Here is a 12451-nt window from a genome sequence, read left to right on the forward strand (position 1 = left end):
GAGCCAAGCAGGCGCCCCATTGTTTTCTCTTTTTTAACAGTGCTTCACCCTTTGCTTTCTCTTCTCTTCTCCCTTCACAGACTCCTTCACTCTGAACACCGAGTCCACGGAGGGCAGGGTCTCTGAGAGTCATCTGTAAATGCTCCCCATTCTGCGCTCAGTCAGGATTTGCTGCACGGAAAGATGGACAGATACATATTGCTTTTTTAGTCTCTTTAGGATGCTTTGTGGAACAAGGAGGACCTGGATATATTTTGTGGGAGGCTGTGAAGGAAAGTCTTTCCAAAGTCCAGGTAATGCCTTAACTTCTCCACAAATGGTTTATGGCAGATTGGCTTTTCTAAAAAAGGTCACAACAATATTTCCAGTCCTACATACTCTTCCAGATCCTTGCCACTGCCCCATCAAGATGGAGAGTCTCTGTCCCTATGCTGGAAGCCTGGGCAGGCCTTTAGGATTGCCTGGACAAAAAGATTCAGGGCTGGCTACATAATTTTTTAAATTATGGGGCCCAGTGCAAAATAAAAATGTGGGGTCCTTTGTGTAAATATTAGGAATTCAAGGTGGTGACAGCAGAGTGTTAAACCAAGTATAGGGCTGTTCTAAGCGTGGGGTCCTGGGTGACTGCAGAGGTCATATCCTGTGAAGCTAGCCCTGAATAGAATGTGGTTACAAAATGGCTTCTAGGGCCTGTCATAAAAGACCATGCAGCTTCCCGCTGGCTCTCTGAGAATGCTCCCTCTTGGACCCCAGTCACAGTAATGTGAGGAATCCCAGGCTACATGAAAAAGCCACGTGTGGGTGTTCTGGCTGTTAGCCCCAGTTGAGGTCCCAGCTCACAGCCGATGTCAGCTGCCAGAGGTTGGTGAATGAACGCTCAGTGATTCCAACCCTAGCCTTTGAATCACCTCCAGCCTTTGGATTTCCTGCTCAGGAAGGAAATCCTTCACTCTTGTGAAGGAGAGACAAGCCATCTCCACTGGGCCTTTCCAAATTCCTGACCCACAGAATCCATGAGCATAGTAAATGGTTGTCTTATGCCTCTAAATTGGCAGGGGTGGGGAGTGGGGGGTGGGGATTGGATTTGTTACTCAGCAAAAGATAACTATTGTACCTTCCATGACTCTAGCTCATCTTGGCCCCTCCTTTTTCTGAGTTAGGGAAAATTTTTGAATTGCAAAATTTATTGCAGTTTTGGTTCAAAACATGCAATTTATCTGTTGGTCCCAATATTTGAAAATTTTACATTTATTTATATTGTCTCTCTCTCTCTCTAGCCTGTCAACTCCCTGGTTGATGTTTTTGCCATCATGCATAACACATAGAAGGAGCTCGATAACTAACCGTTGGATAAATAACATTCGTTTTTGTAGATGAATCTGTGTTCTGAGAAGGATGACAGGGATCTTACATCTTCCATCACATCTTGCATAAGGTATGAGATGGCATAAGATGCATTAAAAATAAAACAGTTTTCAAACATGTTTAATTTTTGATGAATCAATCAACTACACAAGTAAGGGAGGAGTAAATAAGGTAGCTGAGTTAGAGCCCAGTGAAAATTTGATGGATTTATCTAATTTTAGTTTAGTGTATGTTGTTATCATTTTTGTAGAAAAGATTAGGAACCAATGCTCCGACCTCTCTGTTGCCTTGGTTAGAAGTGTAAAATCTGGTTATTCCACCTTCTTCCAGGAACTCTTGAACAGACATTACACATATGGTAGAAGGTTAGAAGGCAGGAGCCCTTTTCTGAGGAAACCCCCGAATGTTCAACCAAAGCAAGGAACACCAGTAGCAGATGCCATTGGTGTGTTAAGGAGAAATTTTCCGAAAAGGTAAGCTCACCACTCTCTTTAAGCTATAAAACGGACACATGCTAAACATTTTATTGAACTCAGTAATCACTGAGGGAATCAGGCAGGTGTTATAGCTGGTTCAAAAGAAAATCTGAAGAATATACCCAGGACATGTCAGGAATAATGACATGAGTATACAAAGGAGACAAAACTGATTGCTTGCAACGAGGGAGAGGAAAATCAGTTGAACCTTTACCAGACAAGATAGAAATTGCATGTCTATAGGCAAAACTTTTTTTTTTTTTTTTGCATGGCCATCGATTACAATTTAGAGTTGTAAAATAATGTAGTTTTCTGCGGAAGCCCAAATGGAAGGGCATTGCTGTCACTTAAACTGGGAAAGCGGGATGCCAAACCATCTTAGAGATTTGTGGGTTTGGGAAAACGTAGCGAGAGGCAAGCCCTGAGGAGAAATAGTATACACTGCCTCTTCGGACTTAGCAGGCCCAGTGAAGCCTGTGCATCTGCATTTTCTAATAGTTCTGTGAGGCATCCTGTTTGAGAACTAATCTATTAATATAAATTAGCACTCAATTTTCCATCCCAAAGGAGAGCCTAATGTGAGACTAATCCAAATACTCACCTAATTTTTTTTTCTTAAAAAATAAACATTTCTGTTGGTTTTGGGTACATTCTGGCTTTTGGGGGCAGAGGGTTTACTTTCCCAGTTCTGTTCTTAACTCTGAGTGGTTTCATCCAGCCATCCCTGTCAGGGACACAGTCCTACAGGTGTGTAGATCAAAGTGTAATACCTGCATATTCCCTGCATGATCTCCTGGCTCCCTCTTCCTCTGAGCATATCCTGTGCTGGTCGCCAGACTCCAGGCTTAAGCTCAGGTGGTAGAGGGGACTTGTGACCAGGTTAAGTCTGCAGCAAGGGCAGAGCTGGCCAGCAGGGGGCAGCACAGGCTCAGGCTGGGGCATCTGCGCCATCTCCTCTTCTCAGCCAGAGCGGTTCCCCCCCACCCCTCACCTGGGCCTGGGTGACTGTTTCTTTCATCACTGTGTGAAGCACACAGTTCGGCTCACTTTAATGTTCCCTGAACTTTGCATAGTATGTAAGTGACTTTAGGAAGTTTCTCAACTTCTCTATGCCCAAGTGTCCTTGTTTGCAGAATAGGGATGATTGTACGCATCTCCTAGGACTAAATCAAGTAAATATGTGTAAAACACTTTGAAGCAGTGGTTGGTTATATTAATACTATAAAAGGATTAGCTGTTATTACTGTCACTGTTACTGTTTATCAGGCACTGTGGACTCCTAAGGGAGACCTTTTCTTTTCTAAGATTTATTTTTTTATTTGAGAGAGTGAGAGAGAGAGAGCGCTCTCGAGCAGGGAGAAGGGCAGAGGGAAAGAATTCCAAGCAGACCCACCCACTGAGCGTGGAGCCCTGCCCAGGGCTTGATCTCACCACCCTGAGACCATGACCTGAGCTGAAATCAAGAGTTGGTCCTTTAACCGGCAGAGCCACCCAGGTGCCCCGGGACTGTCTTTGAAGGCGCACAGCTCTAAGAGGCAGAGGGAAATACTGTATGCTATTGCAAAGGAAAAGCTGTGCATGGGTGTACATGGGGTAAGGAGGGAGGCAGAAGCAACCAAAAAACAGCTTCCCAGAGGAAGGAGTGCTTTTAGGAGTAAATAAGACAAAAGGATTTGGGGCTTGGGGAGCAAAGGCAGGGGACAGCATTCCAAACAAAGTGGGGGCAGCAAATAGAAAGCAGGCAGGTTTGGGAAGCTTCAGATTCCAGTCCTTCCTCTTGGACCAGCACTAAGAACAAGGGAGGAAGTAAAGGGAAGAGAGACAGAGATGGGCAGGGAGCAGATCATGACCAGCCTTGAAAGTCAGCCATATGGACTTGGACTTCCTGCTGCGGGTCTGTGGGCTCCAAGCAAGGGCATACACCCTCTGCTGCAGGGTAGGAAAACATTCGCACTTAAATGTGTACGTGTTATCTTTCTGGGCATTTCTTTCTCTACCTGGTTTATAATATAAGTAACATGTTAGTACAGTGGTGTACAGATATAATTTATAAATAAGTTTATACATAAATTTATAAAAATATAAATTAATAGACTTAAAAATAAATAAATTTATAAATAAATAAATTTACAAATAAATACAGTTGGCCCTTGAGTGATGTGGGGGTTAGGAATACCAAGCCCCTGCCCAGTTGAAAATCTGCATATAACTTTTGACTCCCCCAGCACTTAACTACTAACAGCCTACTGTTGACTGGAAGCCTTAATGGTAACATAAGGGTCAACTCATGTTTTGTTTGTTATGCATATTGCATTCTGTATTCTTACAGTAAAGTAAGCTAGAGAAAAGAAACTGTTATTAAGGAAGTCATAAGGAAGAGAAAATACATTTGCAGTAAGGTACTGTATTTATTGAAAAAGTCCACATGTAAGTGGACCTGCACAGTTCAGACCCATGTTCAAGGGTCAGTCATATTTGTATATTGGGGTGCGTGCTAGGTTTATGACTACAGGTCATGCAGAGCCACCAGAGATGGCTTTTAATCCTGGAAACGATAGAAATAACATTGCAGAATGTTTTGGAAGGAGACCTGGCTCAAGTTGAGGCCTTGGCACTGGGGGCGACAAGGCGTGGACTTGAGGGATAGTAAGGAGGTATTTAGTTCCATTGACCAAGAAGGAGCGGTGATCTGTAAATGGCCAGGTGGCCGAGAGCATGGGGAATGTCGAATGCTCAGCGAAAAACAAACACTCAAAGAACATCAGGTCCCAATGACTATCAGATATTAGTGCTATAATTTTTTTACTACACTTTTTATTACAGAGAAGTAATTAATCCAAGATTGGAAACTATCAGTTGTCTGGACTGTAAACGTGACCTTAACTAGATACATGAGAGGATGATGATTCCTCCTTGCTAGGAAGGAGCCAGACCATACCCTTGGGTGAGAAGAGTAGGAGGCAGGACCATTGCAGGGAGGAAGGGGAGACTATTTTTCTAGAAGGAAGAGACTTAAGCATATCTGTAGGCTCCAGAGAGAGGGGATTCATAAAGGGTTGAAAAAGAGAAACAGCCTCTCCAGCAGCCTCCCCAGAGCCTGCTCCTCTGGCAGTATCACTCCACGTCCCCTCACCAAAGAAACCTCTTCTCTTCTCGAAGTGCTCGTTTAAAATGGTTAAAAACCATAACTTTGGGGCGCCTGGGTGGCTCAGTCGTTAAGCATCTGCCTTCGGCTCAGGGCGTGATCCTAGAGTCCTGGGATTGAGCCCCGCATCGGGTTCCCTGCTCAGCGGGAAGTCTGCTTCTTCCTCTCCCACTCCCCCTGCTTGTGTTCCCTCTCTCGCTGGCTGTCTCTCTCTCTGTCAAATAAATAAAATCTTTAAGAAAAATAAATAACTTTTTTTTAAGTTTAATCTTTACTTTATTTATTTAATTTTTAAAAGATTATTTGAGAGAGATCACCCTTACGTTTTATTTTTAAGTAATCTCTACACCCTGGGTGGGGCTTGAACCTGTATCCCTGAGATCAAGAGTTGCAGGCTCCACTGATGGAGCCAGCCAGGCGCCCCTAACAAGCATGACTCTTACACAAATTATGAAGTGTGTGTCAAAGATTTATTTAGCCCTTTTTAAATTTATTTAGCTTTCTTTGTTTGTTTGGATTGTTTATTACTAATGACAGAACAGCAGTATGAGAAAACTGGTTCAGAGGTCTATGGGAGAGACCAAAGTATTTCCAGCCAATGATAGACAACACACCAAAAGAAGATGGTCACGTCAGCTCGCAAACTGGCTAATGTCTTGCAGGTCAGATAAGCAATAGCCCCGGTTTGCCCAGGACAGTCCTGGTTTTAGCACTAAAAGTTCTTTGTCCTGGGAAGTCCCTCCATCCCCGGGCAAATGGGAACAGTTGGTCCACCAACCTACCGGACCATAAGCTATAAACTTTGAAGTTATTCTTTCTCCTAGACAAGAAATCCCTTCAATCTTTCGTTTCCAAAGAGCATTTGCAATCGACCAATTGGAAAGAGCATCCAGGTTTACAGAACCTGAGCCCAGATCAAGAGCCAGTGATAAGTCAAACAAAAGGACACTACCCTTAGAGAATCAGTACTTTTGGGGTGGGCCTGCCCCACAATGCTTCTTAGAACATTGAAGACACACAGTTATCTCTTGCCTCATTTCCAAGTGTTGAATAATTTTTTTTAATACGCTACAATATAGAACAAAAAATAGTTTCCATATGTCATCCACAAGCACCCATTTCTCTAGAGGAAAGGAAATTATCAAGGGCAGGCTAAGTCCTCAGAGACTAGGGGATGTAGGTGTAAGCTGTCCACCTGCATAATTAAGAATCACCCGTCCTACAGTAGCCACCATTTCAAAAGGTTGCGAAAGGTTTAGAACTCCACCCTACCCCCCCTTCGCCAAAAAAAAAAAAAAAGAGGTTTAGAGCCCAGGCAGGATAGAGTTCAGGCTCCAGGGACTAGGCCCACCCAGATAACCCAGGATAATTTCCCTATTTTAAGATTCGTAATCCTATCTGCAAAGTTGTTTTTGCTACATGAGGCGACATAGTCACAGTTTCCAGGGAGTAGGATGTGGACATCTTGGAGGGGGGCACTGTGGGACAGAGATTCAGGAGTGCTTTCGCTGGGTGGTTTGTGAGTCTCCCTTGAGGTTACACCCAAGAGTTTGGTTCGGGCTACAGTTACCTAGGCTTTGATGGTGCCGGGGGTCTGCTCCAAAGGTTATCCACTCACATCGTGGAGAGGTTAACGCTGCTGCCGCTGTTGGGGGAGTCCTCAGTTCCTCTTCAGTGGGGCTGTCCATAGGACTGCTTGGGTATCAAGACATGGCAGCTGGCTTTTCCCAGAGCAAGAGATCCAAGAGACCAAAGTGGAAGCTACAATGTTTTTTTTTGTGTTTTTTTTTTTTTTACCTCTGCCTTGGAAGTCACATGCTATTACCTCGTCAGTGGAATCTTCAGTCACGCAGATCAGCCCTTATTGCATGTGGAAGGACCATGCGAAGGCATGACCACCAGAAGAGAAGGATCACTAGGGCCATTGTGAAGGCTGACTATCCCCGATGGTTGTTATCACTAGTCTTTTTTTTTTAAAGATTTTATTTATTTATTTGAGAGAGAGAGGGAGCACAAGCAGGGGGAGTGGCAGGCAGAGGGAGAAGCAGGTTCCCCGCCGAACAGGGAGCCTGATGCAGGGCTTGATCCCAGGACCCTGGGATCACAACCTGAACCAAGGGCAGATGCTCAACTGACCGAGCCACCCAGGTGCCCCATCACTAATCTTTTGATGTATGGTATCCTTAAGAATTTTCTCAGATTGCGGAAACATTTTCAAAGCATTCTTTGTTTTAAGGAAAAGTCTGTAAATGCTTGTGTATGTATTAATTGTAAAAGTAATGTAACATCTTAAAAAACAATCTCTCTCATAATTACAAACTACTTTCATTTTTGCATATTCTATTAAAACTTTGTTATATATATATATTTACATATTTTAATACTGTTGTAAATATAACACATACCATTTCACAGTATGATGAGGAGATTAAGTGTTTGGTCTGTGGAGCCAAATTGCCTGGGTTCAAAGCCTGATTCCACCACTTACTAGCTATGTGACCTTGAGAAAATAACGTTGCTAAGCCTCAGTTTCCTTATTTGCAACATGAGGGTACTAATACCTCATAAGAGTGTTGTAAGGATTGAATGAGTTTATAACAACCTGAGACATAGAAAATGCCAAGTGAGAGTTTGCTGTTGTTACCATTTTCTTAGCATTATGTCCTAAAACACTGTTAGATCTATCCGGGGAGGAATAAAAAAGATATATGGAAGTCCTAACGTCTGGTACCTCAGACTGTGACCTTATTTGGAGATGAAGTCTTTACAGAGGTAATCAAGTTAAATGATGTCATTAGAGTGGGCCCCTAATCCAATATGACTGGTGTCCTTATAAAAAAAGCGACATTTGAAGACAGAGATAGACATGTATAGAGGGAAGACAGTGTGAAGAGACAGGGAGAGGACAGCCATTGGCAAGCCCAGGAGAGGAGCCTGGAGCAGACTCTTCCCTCACAGCCCTTAGAAGGAGCCAACCCTACTAACACTGTGATCTTGGACTTCTAGCTTCCAGAAATGTGAGACAATACATTTCTGTTGTTTAAACCACCCAGTTTGGGGCACTTTGTTATAGCAGCACTAGCAAACTAATACAGACACTTTTCTATGATGGGATATATACCTTTACAGTTGTGATTTACTAGTTATTATACTGTGCATTCATTAAATGACTGATGTTATCTCAGTTTATTTAGCTGTTCCCCAATCGTGGCACTTAGGATGTTTTCAGTGTTACAATATTATAGCTAGTGATGAAATAATTTACTTTTTTAGGATAAATTCTTGGGAGTGGGATTTCTGGGGTCAGGGAATATGGATATTTTTGTATCTTGATGTGTCTTACCACTTTGTTCTCTCGAAGGGCCATTCTGGTGGTCCATGACTGAAACATGGCCCTAGCAAACCAAAGTCCTGGGTAATTATCTGTCTCTGTTCTGGGCCGCTCTAGGGCTTCGTGCACTTGGTAGTGCCCTGGGCCCTCTGAGCATCCTTGTTCCCACTGTAGTGTTCAGTGAAAAAGTCTGTGGGGAGCTAGCAAACACTAGCAGTTCTCAGAATCTTAGGACATCAGTAATAACACATGTGCAATGACCAAAAACAGGTGCCTTCAATCTTTTCATCTCACTAAATTCCAGCATGTTGCCTTCAGACGTGACTCAGAGAGAACCCACTGGCCTGCCCAGGAACAGCACCTGCCTCAGCTGATAAGTGTGGGCCCTTTGGCTTTCTGCACACTGACGTCAGCAGAATGCCCTGTCCTGTTCTTAGCGCCACCTTGACCAGTAGCACCCAGGTGTGGGTGATTCCCAGCTCGGGTTTCACAATGTCCCTGGGAAGGCAGTTGAGTACAAGAGGCAGCCTGGGACCAGGGAGGGTGGAGCTCTGACTTCAAGAGCCAGTTTCCAGTAAAATCTGGACACAGACAAAGGGTGTTGCTCATCACCTTTTGACTTCTCCATTCAGCATCATTTCCTTCTTTGGGGGCACATGTTACCCCCCTCCCCTTATATCACCTTCTCCCAAAAATCTGCTCACAGTAAACTTTTACACAGAGGAACAAATGATCTGTGCCTAATAATATCACTCACCCCTCCCCAAAGTGGAAGCCCCACAGGAGTGTTGTTTTTTCACTGCTGTGACCATGCCTGGCATATAGTAAGTGCTCAATAAACATTTGTTCACTAGAGGAATAAACTTCATTTTTTGAAGTCAATATTATTGGAGCACCCGAGTGGCTCAGTTGATTAAGCGTCTGCCTTTGGCTCAGGTCATGATTCTGGGGTCCTGGGATCGAGCCCCATGTTGGGCTTCCTGCTCAGTGGGGAACCTGCTTCTCCCTCTGCCTCTGCTGCTCCCCCTGCTTGGGCTCTCTCTCTCTCTGTCAAATAAAGAAATAAAATCTTTAAAAATAAATAAATAAAGTCAATATGATTATTTTGGATTATTAGCAGCACTTGCTATACCAGATATGTTTGGAATAGAGAAAAATGCAGAGAAGAAGTTAAAATCACCCATAAAAAAAAATCGCCACAAATCTATAACCCCTTATTCCAAATAGCGTTAATGTTTTATATTTTTTTTCCAGTAACTTTGACATCCAAATTTATATACTTGCTATTGTGAAAGCGCTTTAAAATAGTGTAAGGTGGTATTAAAAAAATAATAATTGGTAATCTCCCAAAAATGGTCATTTGGGTGGTCCTAAGTATTCTCTCCTCCATCCATTTCTGTGCCCAGTGGCCATCTGCTTTTATTTATATTCTTGACAAAGGGGATAAAATTATCTTAGGGTATGATAAAAGTTGCAAGACCTAATTAATTTTTAAAAGTAAGTCCATGTTTGGCAGTTCCTTTGGGCTGGGGCTGGGGGAGATGGAAGCTGCAGGGAGGTGGAGAGTAACGGGCAGTGTCACAAAATCAAATAAACAACTGTAACATGTTGGGTGTTGCAACTCCAAAAAGGCTGGAAATGGTCACCACCTGAAGGCAATGGTCCTGTGACACCATGTGTGTTGAGGGCAACTCTTCTTGCAAACCAGTCCCAGGGACCCTGCCCCTTGTGTACTAGGCCTCTTCATTCCTCTCAAAAGGTCTCTCTTTTGAGATGATGGCTTGTTTCAAATCCAACGTCTAATTTAAAACTTTATGTTTTAAGTCTTCCCACGGCAATGCTATTTTGAGAACAACAGGACCAGAAGAGAAGCTTTGGTATCATCTATAAGATCTTCCTTATTTGCCCAGTTTGCTCAAGGTCAACAGGTTGTCAACAGCCTAAGACTGGAACCCAAATTCTGTTCTATCTTTCCATTTTGTCACACCAGCACTCCTATCTGCTCCATGTTCTGGGTTGAATTATGTTCCCTCAAAGTTCATATGTTGAAGTCCTAACTCCCCAGTACCACAGAATGTGACTTTATTTGGAAATAGAGTCGTTGCAGATGTAATTAGTTGCTGAAGTCAGTTGGGCCTCTGATCCAATATGACTCACATTCTTATTAAAAGGGGAATTTTGGACATGGGCAGGTGCACAGGGAGAGTCACATATTAAGATGAAGGCAGAGAGCAAGGAGATGCACTGTAAGTCAAGGGATGCCAAAGATTGCCAGTAAACCACCCTGAGCTGGGGAGACACATGAAACAGATTCTCCCACCTAGCCCTCAGAGGGAACCAACCCTGTGGACACCTTGATTTCGGACTTCTGGCCTCTGGAACTCTGAGACAATACATTTCTGTTGTTTAAGCTACCCAGTTTTGGGTACTTTGTACCACGGCCCTAGTAAACTAGTTTGCTCCCCCTAGTATGACCTCGAGAAGTCACAGAATCTGGGGAAATTAATGCTCTCCGTAGGGCTTAGAGTCTCTTTGGTGATTCTGGCTTCCTTTTTCCTCACTTCCATAAGTGATAGTACTCAGGCAGAGGTAAAGTTTTCCAAGTGTATGTCAATAGTTTGGATTATTAAAGTCACGAATATGCAGGTTAAGGTAAAATACGAAAATACGTGACAAATTTGATGCATAGAGTATGCCATCAGATTATATCTATGCAAATTATACCTGTATATTCAAGGGACCTTATGCAAATTGTATTTATTGTTTGTATGCATATGGATATATACACACAGAGATTGTATTTATGCTTATGTACAAAGAAGAAGATTAGGAATATAATAGACATCTGTAAACTACTTCATCCAACCAATGTGCAGGGTGCATGTTCCTCTCATGCTCACATGGAACATTCACCAAGAGAGATCAATCTAAAACCATTTATCTGAATTTCTACTCTAGAATAAACTAGGAATGGAAGAGCAAATCTAAAGTAAGCAGAAGAAAAGAAATAATAAAAATTAGAGCAGAAATCAATGAAATAGGGGTACCTGGGTGGCTCAGTTGGTTAAGCATCTGCCTTTGGCTCAGGTCATGGTCCTGGAGCCCCAGGATCAAACCCCGTGTTGTGCTCCCTACTCAGTGGGAAGCCTCCTTCTCTCTCTTTCCCCCTCTGCCTCTCTCCCTGCTCATGCTCACTCTCTCTCACTTACTCTCTCTCAAATAAATAAATAAATATTTTTAAAAAAGAATTCAATGAAATATAAAACAGGAGAGCAATAGAGAAAATCCACAAAACTGAAAGCTGGTTCTTTGAAAAGATTGATCTAACTCTGGCCAGGATAATTAAGAAAAAAGATGACACAAATTACTACTATCAGGAATTCAAGATGGGATATCATTGCAGATTCCATGGATGTTAAAAAGGTAATAAAGGACTATGAGCAAATCTCTGTTCACAAATTTGATAACCTAGGTGAAATGGACCAATTCCTTGAAAGACACAATCTGCCAAGACTCACACAATAAGAGATAGATGATCTTAATGGGCCTATAGCTCCTGAAGACATTGACTCAACAGTATATAACCTTCCGAAACAGAAAGTACCAAGCCCACATCGGTTCACTGGTGAATTCTACCAAATATTTAAGGAAGTAAAGTACATCAGTTCTGTATAATCTCTCTCAGAACATATAGCCAGAGGGTCTACTTCCTAACCCATTCTGTGAGTCCAGCATTACTTTAATACCAAAACCTGCCAAACTACAGACCAATATTTCTCATGAACCCAGATGTAGAAATTCTGAACAAAATATTAGCCAATTGAATCCAACAATGTATAAAAAGAATTATACACCATGACCAAATGGGATTTATCTCAGGTATGCAAGGCTGGTTCAACATTTGAAAATTAATTAATGTAATCTATCACATCAACAGGTTAATGAAGAAAAGCCACATGATCATATCCATAGGTGCAGAAAAACAATTTGATAAACTCCTGCGCCCATTCATGATAAAAACTCTCGGTAAACCTGGAATAGAGGGGAGCTTTCTCAACTTGATGAAGAGTATCTCTAAAATAATGTATAGCTCACATCATACTTAATGGTGAGAAACTCAAGCTTTCCCACACA

Source organism: Ursus maritimus, unplaced genomic scaffold (genome assembly GCF_017311325.1).
Source record: "Ursus maritimus isolate PB19 unplaced genomic scaffold, ASM1731132v1 scaffold_19, whole genome shotgun sequence".
Taxonomy (NCBI): domain Eukaryota; kingdom Metazoa; phylum Chordata; class Mammalia; order Carnivora; family Ursidae; genus Ursus; species Ursus maritimus.